The sequence below is a fragment of the Canis aureus genome, chromosome 1, assembly GCF_053574225.1.
Source record: "Canis aureus isolate CA01 chromosome 1, VMU_Caureus_v.1.0, whole genome shotgun sequence".
Taxonomy (NCBI): domain Eukaryota; kingdom Metazoa; phylum Chordata; class Mammalia; order Carnivora; family Canidae; genus Canis; species Canis aureus.
Genome location: NC_135611.1, coordinates 28,361,378 through 28,378,335, shown reverse-complemented (window position 1 = coordinate 28,378,335; position 16,958 = coordinate 28,361,378). Strand labels below are relative to the sequence as shown.

Below are 16,958 nucleotides of genomic sequence, written 5' to 3'. Positions count from 1 at the left end.
AATTTCACCTAGCATCCTTCAAACAATAATAGATAATTTTTACACAAAATTAAATCCAACAGACATTTTAAATTAAAGTATGTTTAAGCCTAAGATGTAAGATGCATTCTCACAGCACCAAACACTAAATCATCTTGTTTCATTGGCTCTAAATATGATGTCCTTATAAAATTAAACAAAGAAAACCGGGTGATTGACAGAATTCTTCATTTTTGATTCAGACATTTTGCTCTTGCTTGGAGTCCTAGCCTTAGATAGATGCAATAAGAATGTAGTAATAATTCCCCGAATTATTACTTGGTTGTTGTATGTGTTTACTAAAAATGGGGAAAAACTACATGATAAATACTGAGAAGTCCATGAGGAATCTGACTTATCTCTAAGTACATATAGTTGCAGAAAAATTAAGTTTCAAAACTTGTGTGCGTTGAAGTGAACAGAGATTAAAATCTTTAGATAGAAAGAATAGCTTTTGGGGATCCCTGGGTAGCTTGGTAGTTTGGCGCCTGCCTTTGGCCCGGGCATGATCCTGGAGACCTGGGATCGAGTCCCACGTCGGGCTCCCTGCATGGAGCCTGCTTCTTCCTCTGCCTGTGTCTCTGCCTCTCTCTCTCGCTCTCTGTCTCCCATGATGACTAAATAAAAATCTTTTAAAAATTAAAAAAAATAAAAGAATAGCTTTTCAAACAAACAAAAGCACAATCAGACCCATAAACACAGAGAATACTTCAATGGTTGCCAGAGAGGAGAGGGGTGAAGGGATAGGCAAAATAAAGGAGAGCAGGAGGTAAAAGGATTTCAATTACGGAATGAATGAGTCAGGGGGATAAAAGGTATAGAACAGGAAATGTAGTTGGTAATAGTCTAATAGCATTGTATGGTGACAGATGGCAGCTACGCCTATGGTGCGCTTAGCAGGGTGCATAGAGGGTGGAATCACTATGTTACACACCTGAAACTAATGTAGCATTGTATGTCAACTATAGATCAGTACAAATAAATAAAAACAGCTCTTCATTTGACACAGTCAAAAACAATGCTCAACATTCTTTTTTTAAGATTTTTTTTTGTTTTGATTTTGAGAGTGAGAGAGAGAGAGAGAGAGAGAGAGAGCAAGCGTATGGACGGGGAGGGAGGGGCAGAGGAGAGAGAGAGAGAGAATCTCAAGCAGACTCCACACTGGGCATACAGCCTGTCCTGGGCTCCATCCTAGGACCCTAAGATGGTGACCTGAGCTGAAATCAAGAGTTAGAGGCTTAACCGACCAAGCCCCAGGAGCCCTGATGCTTAACATTCTTATGTGTCTTTATGACTTTAACCTTCAAGAACTGAGCCAAATCCGCTTAGTTTCAATATCTGTATATCAATAATAGCAATAATGTCACTAAATAAAGTATGTTTACAGTTATAAGCGCTGTTAAGTTTTAATTTGGTTTCCATTTCTAGTAATACTTATCAATGAATGTTTTCATTTGCAAAGTAATATACAGAGGTGAGTGGTGGATATATTATTTTTAGTAGCATTCTCCTTAGCTAGACAAGCGCTCTAAATCAAGCCAGTGGCATGAGATCACCCTGGCTCTAGCAAGATGAGCGTTTTGGAAGAAGCAGCCCAATGAGAAAATAGGAGACTTCTTCGAGTCTGGTGTTTGTGCCTCCATGCAAAGATGCTACGTTGCTTTAGGACACCAAACAGAGAAGTTACACGGCATGAGAAGGCTAAAAATAAGCAGTTTTCTAATTTCCCACAAAACCACCCTTGTTTAAGCCTAAGATGTAAGATGCAGTATTCTCTCTTAAGGAGCCATTAAGGAGTCTTAGAACGTGTTTTATTTCATTCAGTCCCTTAGCATTTTGAGGTAGGTGTCAGTATCCTCACTTCACTGACAGGGAAACAACTCTAAGAGGATCACCATGGCAAAGGCGCTACTCAAGCCAACACATCTGTTTGACTTCAATATCCAGGCTTTTTTCTACTACACATTGCGTTTTGTTTTCTCCCCTCCTGTTTGCATTAGGTGTAGGGAATACAGCTACTCTGTCACCCACGATTGCTGCGAAACGTTGTTTACGCTCAGGCCCCCAGAAGAGTCACGTGCCCTCCCCTCCTGACGTGTTTCCGAAACGCGAGCTCCACGGACGAGAAGCGCAGGGGTGGAAGCACCAACGCCAGCGCCAGCGTCAGCGTCAGCGTGGCCTCAGGGGCCCGGAAGGCGCCCCCGAGGCCCGTTTACAACACTGTCGTAAAGCGGCGGCTGCCGACAGCCGACGGCCGGCCTCGAAGTGCCGTCGAGGAGCTTGGCGAAGAAAGGAGCGGGAGGAAGGCTGAGGGGCCGGTGACGCCGAATGGAGAAGAGGCGAGGGGTGAATGGTTAGAGAAGGGAGAGTGAGTGCGGATTATCAGGAGAACACAAGCAGGGCTTTGTGGCGAGAGGAGTGGGTGGGGGCAAGGCCACGAAGAAATTTTGCCTCAGAACAAAGAAAAGAGTAAGCGCTGTTTTATCTTCATTAGAAGAAGTGGAAGTTTGTCTTCTGTGACAGGTTGTTCCAACCCATTGTGTCGTGCTGAGATACTGGATTATCTCAACTGTTCGCCATTAGAAATGTGTAGATTCCCGGGGCCACTTTATAATCGATGCTTAATAACACACGCCCGAGCTCGTGGATTTGGCCGCACGCGTCAGCGAGGTGCAAGTAGCACGTAGTGGTAGCCACCGACCTCCTCACCAATTAGCCAGGATACCTCCTCCCTCAGAGTATAAAGAGATGGAGAATGATGGTAGAAAGCAGAAATAACGCATCTCTTGAAGCCAACTATATGTGATACATAGATTTCCTGGAGGTGAGTTACCATTTGAAGTATGTTGAAGTTAAGGTTTTTTGTTAAGATTTTATTTTATTTATTCATTCATGAGAGAGAGAGAGAGAGAGAGAGAGAGACAGAGGCGGAGGGAGAAGCAGGCCCCATGCAGGGAGCCCGACGTGGGACTCGATCCCGGAACTGTGGGATCACACCTGAGCCAAAGACAGATGCTCAACCACTGAGCCACCCAGGCGCCCCTGAAGTTACGTTTTTGAAAAACTTTGGTAAACCTCCTTGGATACCCAAAGGTCATCCCAGGTTCACAGCCTCTTTTCTGGAGGTTTGCAAACCTTTCTGCGGTGCTGAATTGGATTTCATTTGAATTGCATGCAAACTTGGGTCAAGTTTCAAGGGAACACTAGGTACTTCTTTCAGGTAGAAACCAGGTGAAACTCGAAGGGTCCACAGTGGGTTTTGATTTGAGTTTTCTTTTGGGTTCTGCTTGAACTTGACACTCAAAGTGAAACTCAGGAGATCTGAACCTCTTGCAAAATCAGGCTCAAAGGGAGGTTTTTGGAAGCAAACTTGCATGTTGAAAATGCTGATCTGACAGTGCTAATTGGTGCATTAGTTTGCTTTGCCTAAGCCTCTGAATAGTTTCATCTGGAAAAAGAAGGTTTCTCTTAGCATATAGTTTAGCAGAGCCTTGCAAGAAGACGTTGGTCTTGCTGAGAGATTACCTGTAGCAGGGCAAATGCACAAACTGCCCGAATGCCAGATTTCCAAGCAGTCTCCAATGGATCAATTGAATGGATTGATCACGTCCTGTATCGCATTCCTGCATTGGGATTACAGGCATCTTGAGCAATTCAGTTTACCCGATCAATTCAAATTAAAGCTGAATGGGTCTGCGTTACCTAGATAGTTGGTGCTATATAGGTTGGACCACAGTGAGATGAAAATATTCTCTCGGGAGAATGAGTAAGTGGAAAGAATACCCTGGGTTCTCCCTTACCCCCATTAAACATATTCATAAAGACCAATGTATAACAGTCCTTAAAAGGTTAAGCCACAACAAGCATATAAATGAGCCAATCACCAAGACGTTTTACAAGATACGCTTCTGACCTGGTTAGGGGTTGGTGCCAGGGCAGAGGGGATTTAATTTGCTTTTGGCAAGCAAGTCTGAATACTAGACTAAACTTAACAGAAATGAGGGGCTTTTTCAGAAAGGAAACAAGTTGGCAGAATTTTGGCATATCAACAAAAGGAAATCACACAAAGAAAAGGATTAGTCAAAATAAAGATCAAATGAAGATCAAAAATAAATTGGCCTTAATCCAGGAAACATTTGTTGCATTTTACAAGTAGGTCTTTCCTTCCCTAGTGTGAAGAACAGAGGAACCACCTGATCTTTGCCTAAAGGTCATCAGGCTCACGGCATGCTAGTGATGAAATGCTCCGGAGCCTCTGAGAAAGCCCAGCACAGGTGCAGTATTGCAAAGAAATTCAAACCTCCGAGGCTTAAAATTCTAAACAACATGAAGGCAATGAATATTGGTATGCAGATTTTAAGGAATCTGTGTTGTACCAAGTATTCATATTTCAGAAATACTACATTAGTAGCTGCTTTAACAAAATGAGTAGGTAGTATCTATCTATCATCTTTCTGTAGATAGGCATTCTGGAAGATATTGAACTTTTTTAGACTTCCAAAGAGCCTGTTTGGTACATCATTATATCCAAAGCCACAGAATTTGTATGACCTAGTAAAAAATGAAAATTCAGAAACCTTTGTTAAAAAGGCAGAAAAAAGGTGCCGTTAAAATTACTACATATAAGCCTTTTTCCTTTTTTTCTACAGTCTCTCCACTTGTTTTTTTTTTATTTCATATTTAATGCCATTTTAAGTAAGGAAATATTGAATTTTGAAATTAGTATGAATCTTACTGCTTATTTTATGCAGTCTTAATGCAAATATAAGAGCAATGACTTCATATGCAGGGTTACTGAAATTACACAATTCATATTTTGTAGTTCATACAAAACTACATACCAGAACAGTGGAAATGTTTTACAGAATTAACTGTTTTCATTTCACTTCTTGATATGCATACATTCTACCAACACTCTCTACCTTCAGCTTACTGGTGAGTAAGGGAGGGCTAAAAAGAAAAGGAACCTTGGGGTCACCCCATGTTTCCCTGAACATAGAGGATTTATGGAAGCTTGCTGGAGAAGGTAACATCCAATGATAGTAGGAGCAAACTATGGACATGAAAATTTCAGGATAATATCATTCTTATAAAGAGGAAGGATTACTCTATGATATTAAATAAGCTGTAGCACGGTTGATTTTATTTTTGGCTTATTTTTACTAGTTCTTGCATTTTTTGGGTTCTCTGTAATCGACACATTTTGTAAATGAGATGTTCACATTCATCATGAGAATTAGATTGCCTCTAGCAAGTGTCAGTGTCATTCAGAAACTTCCATCTTTAGGTTACAGATTTTAAACCCAGCCTTGACTAAGTCCTTCAGATAAGTATTCAAGATGTGTTGGCAGTTTGAATACCTTTTTTAAAAGTATGTCTAAAGAGAAATTCTGGAAAGAATACTAAATCCTGGATTCCACAGAGAAGCTTAAAATGGAATCTGCTGGAAATTGAAACATTACTTAAATATCACATGTGACCTTCAGTGCAATCAAACTGAGGTCCTTCTGGTAGTATAATTATTCTATCTATTTGAGGAACTAATTGAAGCTCCAATTTTAGAAAGCAGCTTTTTTTTTTTTTATAAGATTTTTTTATTTGTGAGAGAAAAAAGAGAATGTAAGCGGGAAGAGGGGCAGAAGAAGAGGGAGAGAGATCCCAAGCAGGCTCCCTGCTGAACATAGAGACTGACAGGGACCCCATTCCTACAACCCATGAGATCACGACCTGAACTGAAATTACAGGTCGGACACTTAACCTACTGAGCCACCTGGGTGACCCAGAAACACCAGCTTTTGTGTTTATTATACATATTTGTCTTTGAGATGAAATACAAATATTATTTTGATAGGCCCTTAAAAGAGTGTTATATATTAATTTCTGAGTTTGAAATGTATTTATTCAAGTTGTTTCATTACTTTGCAAATAAACATATTCAGAACCTAAATTATACACATACACTTATCTTACTGGTACTTGTGAGTAAATAGATGTACAGATGTATCTACTTAAGGAGCTATTATACAAGGATGGATAAATTAGATGAATGTAAGCAGGAGGGGAAAAACATTGTCAGGGCATATACTATAGTAGCTCTTCAATTCTGTAACCTTGGACAGCTGGGACATGGAAGCGCTGACAGATTGGCTTGGCATGAAATGCTTTCTCTTGGAGAAAAGTGTGTATAGAACCTTAAGAATTAAGGACCTAAACATTTTTATTGGAGGTGTAGGGCCAAGAGCCAATGTAGAAGGAATGCAATTACAGTTAATAGATCACCTTTAAAAATCAGGATGAAAAAAGAAAAGTGAATGGAGGCTAGTCAGCCATGTTGTGTGTTTATAATCAGGGTGTGGGGCCTGTCAAAACTATGCACTCCATGGCCACATATTTCCCTAGATCATAACGTCAGAGCTATGCTTCATTAGTCATATGAAGAATCACAGAAGAAAATGTGGGTTAGTTTTGTAAGTGAAACACTACTCCAGGAAAAAACAGCTCAAAGTCTGTGCTCTGGAGATCACGGTTCAGAAACATTTTATACAAGGGAGAAACATTTGTATTCAACAAATGTCATATACTTTTGAATTGTCTTACAGTAGAAGTGGCTTTCTGCCCTCATTTAATGTCCCTTATGACCAAGCTTCTGGTCCCCAGCTACATATAGCAACGACTACAAAGCCTGTATTTAATAGGTCTATAATTACTTGTTAAGCAGAGATAAATTGCCAATCTAAATTTTTATTTATTATGACCTAGAACCTTGTTTATCTGCCCTACTTTCCCCAAAGCCTGAAATGGAAATAAGAATTTAATTTTGACAGACATATTTATTCATTTGGGTATCTTCTTTTTCTTTTTGTAAATTTCTTTTTGGAAAGAACAGGCTTTAAAAAGCAAGTGGTCTGCTTCTGTGGTCTGTTTTCTTACACTTACCAGGCAGTGTCTATTCATTTCTTTACCATCTGACCTAAGTGCCCTTGATAATGGCACAGGCGTAAGTGACAGAACAAGGAAAATGTCAACCAAATTAATTTGAATCATTAAGTCCAAGGCTGCCTTTATTTCTGGAGTTTTTATTAATCTGTTTTTATAAATTTTAGAAAATGGCCCAAACTGAGCAAATACTTTTTTAGTATTATCATGAAAATAGTTTGCTCTTATGGAGTCCTAAAAGGGTCTTGAGGTCCTCAGACCACACTCTGAGAACCATTGCTGTGACAGTGATTACCTCCATAGCTGATTAACAGCATTATAGATAGCTGACTATACACTTCATCTTCACCTTGCTGGTCTTTCGCTTAGCAGTATATCCTAAAGATCTTTCCACATGAATACAAGGACATCTTCTTCACTTGCTAATTGCTTAGTATTCCATTGCCTGGATTTATCACAATTTATTTTAGCTGTTTTCTTCTGATAGACACTTGGGCTGCCCTGTTAATTTTTTTTTTTTAATTTTTGGGTTAGCACGAAGTGCCCCATTAACATTTTTTTTCTATAATAAACTAACAATGAATAACCTAGGAAATAACAGCATTTTATATAAAGCAGGTATATCTGTAGGAAAACTTGCAGAAGTGGAATGCAAATTGCAATTTTGCCTGGCCTAGCCAAATTGCCCTTCATGGGCTTTGCTCTATTTTGCATGCCTACCTAAATTACATGAACAGACTTTCTTCCCCAACTTGCTCTTGGGAGGTTTGATAATCTAGTATGTGAACAATATTAGTTTAGGGTAGTTTTAAGGTACATTGCTCTTGTTATGAGTAAGATTGAACATCTCTTCATATGTTAGGACCCTTTGTATTTCCTTTTCTGTGAACTAGGTTTCCTTTCAAGATTGCTGAACTTCTTCTCAATTTCTAAAAGCTTTTAAATGAAGGATTAGAGAAAGTATCCAAGAACCTTTAAAGTATTGCTCATGCTATGAATTTCAAATGCTTTGCCTCAATTTGTCATTTTATTTTAGATTTGCTTATGCTGTCTTTTGCTATTTAGAACTTTCTCATTTTTATATAGTCTAGTTTATGAACCTTTTCCTTATTCTTGGCTTCTGCATTTGGCGACTTAGTTTAGAAAGACTTTTTCAGGGTGCCTGACTGGCTCAGTCAGTGAAGCATGTGACTCTTGATCTTGGGGTTGTTTGAGCCCCACATTGGGTAGAGAGATTACTTAATAATAAAGTCTTTTTTAAAAAAGACTTTTTTCTACTTCAGAGTTATAAAGAAATGCACAGATATTTCCTTCTAGTGCCTTTATCTTCTTATATCATAGTTTACATTTAAGCATTGGCACATGTGTAGCATACCTTGGCATACAGCGTAAAAGATGAATTCCATCTAATATTTTTATACACTACCCACTTTTCACAGCACCGTATGTTGAAAAATTCCATCTTTCAATTGAAAAGTAACCTTGATCATGTACTAAATTCTTGAGTATATTTGGCTTAAGAGTATATGAAAAAATTAAAATCTCATGAACTAGCAAAACATATTCCAGCAATGCAAAAGTTGCTTAATATTAAAAGTATTTTTATGTAACTTATTAGATTAAAAGATCTCACACCCATTATGTTGATAAATGTTAATGGCAAAATTGAATTGACTGAAAGACCAGAGACACCTCCTGATAAATCAAGAAAAATTACTTATCTAGAAGTTACAGAAGGAAGTCATTGCAATCAGGATACACAGCAAAGAGGCCAGCAGCATTTTCCAATAACAGACAGAGGACACTGGCAGATGTACAATAGCAGATAGTAAGTCCAAAAGTGTGAGAGACACATGAGAACTCTGGGAGTTCAACTGATGTTCTCCAGGCCCAGCTTTTATATTCCTCAGGCTGTGGCGATTCTCCTACAGGCTAGAGTGGATATTTATGAGAAACCATGTCATCAGGGTTAGGTGTATCACCAGTCTTGGAAGACCTGGTGCACACTAGACTACCTGGTACAGTACAGGATAATGTGGTTTATTCAGTATATTTACCCCCCACCGTCAGCCGCTTCAAGATATACATCTTGTTCTAATTATTTTCCTGAACTTAAGAGTTGTAGAGTAAGGAAAACGGTTAGTGTTAAAGTTCTTTGGGAGTTGTGTTAACAACCTATAAGGAGAAAACACCTATTATTATCTCAATAGATGGAAAAAAATTTTGCTAGCAAAGAAAAACTCGTAAATATAAAAATTTTAACAAACAAGGTCTTTACCAAGAACCTATAGCCAACATTCTTAGGTGAAATATTAGAATTCCTACAAAGCAAGAATTTCTGCTAAAGTTCTATCATTGAGTATGTATTAAAGGCCCTAAAAATATGCTAAGAAATATAAATATTAAAAGGGAAGAGGTAAATTACGACTTACGGAGATGTGATTACCTATACAGGAAATTGAAAAGAATCAAACAGATGAACTATAATATCTCATGTAAGAGTCCATTAAGGTGGCCAATACAAGATAAACATACAAAAATAAATAATGTGCTATATATCATAATAACTGATAAGAAAATGGTATAGAAAAAAATCCCACTCACCATAGCAATAACAAGGAAACATTTTAAGATAATAATTAATAATAATAATTATGATACCCACATGAAGAATACAGTCAAACTATGGTTGTCAAAGAAGAATTGAAAACATGGAGAGATAAGCTATGTTCTTAGATGGGAAGATTTAATATTGTAAAAAAACCTTAATTCTACCCTAATTAATGTATAAGTTTAATGCAACCCCTATTACAGTATTACCAGAATTTTTAATGAAGTTTAAATCTAAATTTCTTCTGGAAAACAATTTTAGAATTCAAAGAGAAAAATATGCAAAAATAATAAAAGATTGGGGGAATCATAATCACTGGAATTTGCATTACTATATATGAAAACATAAGGTTTTACTAATGAACATAGTATGATATTGATGTTAAAGTGGACATAAAGATCAATGAACAGAATAGTCCAGAATTCAATCCTATTTATATATAGATATGATTAACATTATAACTTAAATCTATGAGCAAAGGTTAATAAATGTTACTGGGAAATTTAATATATTATTTGGAAGAAGTAAGGCTGGGCACAGAGATGTACCCAAATTTCAGATGAAATAGGGGCTATATATAAGCAAAACAAACTAGAAAGTAGAAGATAATTGGACTTGTCTAGCTAATTAATTGAAACGGGATGTGTTAAAAAACCTGAGGGTACATAAAAGGCCCTCAATAAATAGGGACTCTACCTTCTTGCAATGCCCAGTGCAGGATCTTACTGTCTATAGAAATGTGTTCAGAAAAGGTGATTCTCTTTGCTAATAATTTAAGTCATCTTTTACTATGCTCTATCCTTAGGTCTAGCCAAGAGCTAGATCCTTATGATAGGTTCTCTGTTACATTGTTTGTCTTGCAAAGAATAGCCATCATTTAGAATCACAGCACATCATAGATCAGGAATGCTCCTTTAGGATTTGATTTCCAAGATTTAATTTGATGTTTTGTGTATGCTTAGAGGGCCTGTGGATAGGACACAAATGGTTTGATCCATTTCTAGACAGCTTGAATACTTTCTGAGAAACAGAGATGAATAAATTATTTGTTGGAGTTAAAACAGTAGGCACTCCCAGACTGCTTTCCTACTGGGAGATTAAAATACTCAAAATGATCCTAATGACTCTATCTTCTTCAGAATAAAGCAAAAATGAACTAATCACTGGGTGAAAATAGCCATAATAGAAGCAAAGCATTCATTTGACTAATGCTACAGGTTCTAAAAGTGTATCTAAAAGATACAATGTATAGAAAAAGAACTACAGTAAAAATTATCTTTCTCCATAGGCCCACACAATTTTAGCAGGCTTTTTGGTCGAATTTCATGAGTATATTGTTGACGACAAAATTTCAATGTAAAAGAGCTTTCAACAATGAAGTCTTGAAATTTTTCACAACTTAGCCCATATATACCAACTTCTACAAACTATGTAGCACATGTTCTATATCAGTGTGAGCTTGAGTATTTATTCCATATTTGCATATTGTTTGTTAATTTAATAGGCATGGGCTTATTTTTTTTACTTTTGGTACCTGACCCTCCAAAACAAGGATTGTTGCATAGAGATGCTAAAGTTATCAAAACCTGATATAGTCTCTATAAATACCCACTCTCTTTAAATCAGCATAGATCTCCAACACATCAACATTTTTGTTAATGAGTTTCCTAATTACTCTTTGGATATTGTAAACATGTAATGATATAAATCAAATACAATACATATTGATTGAGAAGTGAAATTGGAAATCTACAATAAAGTCAATAAAATCAGTGAAAGTAGTGATGGAAAAAGATTCCAATTTATAGATGAAACTATTGACAAATGAGTACTTAGTAGAATTAGATCAATTAATAACCAAAGAAGAAATTATTGACAAGACTAGTACCATAATATAACATTTTGGAGACAAATTTGTATATCAGTGTATTAAGAGAGCACCTTGGAAAATTAGAGCACTTGAATAACTTTTAATGACTCTTGCTGTGATCATTTTGCAATAGGTAGAGAGTGGCATATCCTGCTAACCTATATCTTTATCAGAAAAGTTACCTTAAAAAGAACCAACACTTGGGGTGTCTGGGTGGCTAAATTGGTGAAAGGCTACTCTTGATTTTGGCTCAGGTGATGATTTCAGGGTTGTGGGCTCCAGCCCCACATCAGGCTCTGCACTCAGTGAGAAATCTGCTTGAGAGTCTCTTCCTCTTCTTCTGCCCCTCACCCTGCTGTGTCCTCTCTTTCTCTAAAAGTAAATAAATAATTTTTAAATTTATTATTTATTGATTGATTTTTAAAGATTTTATTCATTTATTCAGAGAGACACACAGAGAGAAAGAGGCAGAGACATAGGCAGAGGGAGAAGCAGGCTCCATACAGGGAGCCTGACTTGATCCTGGGTTTCTAGGATCATGCCCTGAGCCAAAGGCAAGCGCTAAACTGCTGAGCCACCCAGGGATCCCCTAATTTTTTTTTTTTTAAAGAACCAGTGCTTGATTCATTCTTTGTTCTAATAATTACTGCATAGCTATAATTTTAACTTCTATAAAATACAGTATGAAATACTGATTTTTATCAGTTGTGGTTACATTTTTAAAAAGACAATCAAACCTTTTTTTTCCCTTACTCTGTACATGTTATTTGTTTTCTATTTTAAGTAGATTCACTTTAAGTGAGTTTTTCTAGGACGAATTATTCTCCGATCATGAAAACCTGTTGTCCTGTAAGCCATTAGCTCTATACTGTGGAAGAAACTATAAAGGATAAATTGAATACGACATGGTCCATATGCTAAAGAAGCATACAGTTCAGCCAATGTATATGACAGTGCCTCGTTTTCTTTTACCTTCCATGACATGCACACTGTCTTGAGAGGAAATCAAGGATTTTTAATCCATTTTCCTTATTCCCAACATAGCTAGTAGTTCCAAGACCATGGACACAGTGTGGGCTTAACGATTTCAAATTTGAGGTGGAATTTTCATCACTTTATTAGACAAATTAGACAAAGTCTTCTTGTTTGCATTATATAAAGATTCTTATCTATTATTACTGCTATTTGATGGAAAGACAATGTTTATTGCTACATGAGATTTTTTTTCCCCAAATGATGATATAACTTCAGAGGATAAATTGGCTTTTCTAAAGAAGTTTTATTTTATTTTTTTAAATTTTTATTTATTTATGATAGAGAGAGAGAGCAAGAGAGAGAGGCAGAGACATAGGCAGAGGGAGAAGCAGGCTCCATGCACCGGGAGCCCGATGTGGGATTCGATCCCGGGTCTCCAGGATCGCGCCCTGAGCCAAAGGCAGGCGCCAAACCGCTGCACCATCCAGGGATCCCCTCTGAAGAAGTTTTATTATGATGTTTGAATATGAAGAATGAATTTGAAGTTTTTTCTCTCACATTGCTCTGTTGACTTCCTTTTTTCTTTTAGAATTTGCTGTGGAAAAGAAAAACAGACTTTTGTTAAAGCATTAAAATAATTTAGCTTTTTATCTATAAGAATGAAAATAAAAGAGGGTGCCTAGGGGCTCAGTCAATTGAGTGTCTGACTCTTGATTTTGGTTCAAGTCTTGATCTGGGGGTCATGAGACCGAGCCCTGCATCGGGCTCCATGCTCAACGGGGAGTCTGCTTGAGATTCTTTCTTTCTTTTTTTTTTTTTAAGATTTTATTTATTATTTATTCATGATAGACAGAGAGAGAGAGAGAGAGAGAGAGGCAGAGACACAGGCAGAAGGAGAAGCAGGCTCCATGCAGGGAGCCCGACGTGGGACTCGATCCCTGGACTCCAGGATTGTGCCCTGGGCCAAAGGCAGGTGCCAAACCGCTGAGCCACCCAGGGATCCCCCTTGAGATTCTTTCTGTCCCTTTCCCTTTGCCCCTCCCCCCACTGCTCATGTGCTATCTCTTTCTCCCTCAAAATAAATAGATAAAAATCTTCTTTAAAAAATGGAAAAATTCTGATTTTGACACACATGACTTGTAACTTATATATGCAGGTTAGCCAAGGCACTTTCAGAAATGATCTCCCTATGTTACACAGTTATCAGTGCCTTTTAAAAATATATTACTAGCCAGGATTTTATTGTTACTAGTGGAAATTCTCCTGTCTACAAAAACTGTCAAGACATTTATCATCGTAATTTCTCTCCCCTTCTACCTTCATCTGAATGCCTATGAGAATAGAGATAGTTGTGTGAGTGAAGAGTAGTCATAATGTATGTGTATTATAACTGCAATTTCTAAAGAAGAAATTGTGCTTGCAGTCTTGCTCAATGAATGATCTTTAAGGATCTCAATTAGGACTTAGGATCTCAATTTCAGGACTAGACATGCTGGTCTGCTTTCTCTTTAAAACAAAGTTTGTTAAAAGATTGTGATCCAGGAAAATTACACCATGTTTTCAGTTTATTTATTTTTTGAAAGGATTTATTTGTTTATTTGTTTATTTTAGAGAGAATGAGGGATAGAGCACACACATGTATGGGGAGAGGCAGAGGGAAAGGGAGAGAGAGTCTCAAGCAGATTCATTGCTGAGCATGGATCCTGAGGCAAGGCTGGATCTCACCATCCTTAGATCACAACCTGAGCTGAAACCAGGAGTTGGATGCTTAACCTAGTGTATCACTCAGGTGCCCCACCAAGTTTTCTGAATGAGATTAAGAAAAATAAATGTAAAAATCAGACATTATATTGATTAAGTATTTTTTCATGATGAGACCATGTATTTTTTTTATTTTTAAAAGATTTATTTTAACATATCCCAAATAATTGACCTCCAAACACATTATTTATTTATTCCTAACCATGACTGTATCAGTTCTAACCTGGTTTTTCACTTGGATATTAGCTACCTGGATGTTCCAATACTGCTTTAACCACCTCTTGGTGTCTCAGCCAAGAATGCCTGTCTCAGTTCAGCCTGGAAATCCACCACAGGGACTTGCTGCTGCTGAGATCACCTTGGGTACAGCTGACACTCTTGGTTGCTCAGTGAGGCTGTCCTTCTACGTTTGACTTGGACTTCCACCTCTGGGACGTGCTGTTCCGTAGTCCGTCTCAGGTGTAAGCGGTCCCTGGAAAATTAGTTGGATCTCCTTAGACTAATTGAATGAGTCTTAGAAGAAAGACTCATTCTTGAGTGCACCTTTTAGTGATAAAAGAAGACTCTTAGGATCAAAGAAAGCTTCATTGCTTCTTCTGTTAACGTGGTGACCCTTTGGGTCCTGAACTCAGAAGCATTATTCTCCTTCCTAGCCTTCAAGGCTTGATATTCAATCCAAATGTGACTCCTTAGTCATTCTGAGCAGTGTAATTTTTTCTTAACCCCACATTTTGCAAACTGTCTGGGAGAGTGCTGTCTCAGAAATCTCTCCCTTTACAAATCCTAAATGATAGACAAGACTTTCTTCTCTCTCACTGCTGCTGTCCTGGCTGCTCGACTGCTCGTGTGGCTCCCTTCAATCTAAGTTTTGGAAGGGCCACATGAGGTCCTCCAGTACTGTTTCTAAATTCTGACCATGACAGCTGCCCAGCATCATAGATGCAGCATTATCCTGAGACTCTCTGGAGCTTCTTTATCCTTCACTAAAACTGCTGCCCCCAATGTCTATCTTTGCTATGAACAAAACTGTCCCTGGCCACAACAGATGCTCTCTTTCAGTGATGTAGAGATGATTCCTCTGCATTTCTGCCTTTAGTAGAATGCTAAAAAAAAACAGGAAAAAAAGTCTGTCTCAAGGGCATATACTCTTTTTCCCTCTTTTTAAATTAAACTATTTTATTTAAATTCCATTAGTTAACATAGAGCACAGCATTAGTTTCAGTTGTAGATTTCAGTTGTTCATCCACTGCAGATAACACCAGTGTTCAGTACATCACATGCCCTCCTTAATGCCCATCACCCAGTTACCCAATCCCCACCCACCCCCAATCTCTCCTCCAGCGACCCTCAGTTTGTTTTCTAGAGTTAAGAGTCTCTTATGGATGCAACTAGACCGGTACTATGCTGACTGAAATAAGTCAATCAGAGAAAGACAATTATCATATGGTTTTACTCATATATGGAACTTAAGAAAAGAGATAACCATAGGGGAAAGGAGGGAAAAAGAAAACAAGATGAAATCAGAGGGGGAAAGAATGTACACTTTAAACTTACTTGCTGTCTTCTAGCAGAGAGAACAGAGAACTGAAGTCAATTTATCCATTTCTCCCATTTCGCGCCATGAAAATCTGAGGTGGCCAAGATGCAGATCCCCTGACAGAAGTGCTTCTCGTTCTTCAAGATCCACCATGTAACATTTTACAGACACCATTTCTGTTCAACAGGAGGAGCCCCGATTCCCTATCCTGAGTCCCTATCCACATTTTCAACAATCAAAATAGTTTAATCTTTTAATAAAAGCAAAATTAATTTCCTCTCCATGAGACATCTGAGTGGCTCAGTTAAGCGTCTGCCTTTGGCTTAGGTCATGATCCCAGGGCACTGGGATGGAGTCCCACATCGGCTCCCTCCTCAGTTGTGATCTCTCTCACTCTCTCTCTCAAATAAAGAAATAAAAATCTTAAAAATAATCTCATCATGATGATCCCTGGCCGAGAGCCCTAGCCTTCTAGGGCACAAACAAACCCCTTGTGTGATTTTTTTGCAGGGAGTGAACCTGTGCAAATTCTGCTGCTTATGCTGATGTGCATTTTATACTGATTTTTTAAAATTTTAATTTTTAAAATAAATATTTATAATTGCTTAACAATTTGTAAAGATTTTTATAATTCATTATTTGTTAAATATTTTCTTGTGTCAAGAACTATGGTGTATTTTTGATTGGAACTCTTTATGGTAGATATTTGAAAAAAAGGGAAAAAAGGAAAGGAAAAATGAGAAGCAGCAATAATTACATTGGTCAGCATCTTTGTCTCTATTTTTCATTCTGCATGATGCTCACTAATAAGCCATGTCTCCCAGTTGCCACATCCCACAGCAGCTTGTCCCAAATGGTAGTGGGGGTAAGGAAGCAGGAATTACTCAACTTTGAAAGGTTTTCTCAACCTATGGATGAATGGATGGATGATCATATGGTTACCTTACTATTTTTAGTGTTTTGTTTCTGAAGTTAGATTACAGGCATCATAAAAAAAAAAAAAAAAAGCAAGGCAGCCTTTGGCCTACAGGTGTCTGTTACTAACTACTATTATATATAGGGTGAAACACAGAAACAAAATGACAACTATGAATTCTGTTTGGTGACACCACAGATCGAATCACTTCTGTACTCGGAAGCTTCCACTTTTTTCCATTTTCAGAATAGCACACAACAAAACAAAATGAAATACCAAGTCCTTTGTGTGGTCTACAAAGCCCTACATGATTCCACTTCGATCTGCTCTTCTG

The 16,958-nt window shown here is 37.8% G+C and overlaps 1 long non-coding RNA gene and 1 pseudogene across 1 annotated transcript; one reads left to right on the top strand and one right to left on the bottom strand.

Annotated features, from left to right (window-relative positions):
* Positions 1-2,144: 2,144 nt before the first annotated feature.
* On the top strand, positions 2,145-16,178 carry LOC144311453 (uncharacterized). The gene is made up of 3 exons (XR_013377054.1): positions 2,145-2,842; positions 4,191-4,292; positions 15,740-16,178. It is a non-coding gene; the product is annotated as an uncharacterized LOC144311453 (long non-coding RNA).
* On the bottom strand, positions 14,312-14,648 carry LOC144293902 (SNRPN upstream reading frame protein pseudogene; annotated as a pseudogene).
* Positions 16,179-16,958: the final 780 nt, after the last annotated feature.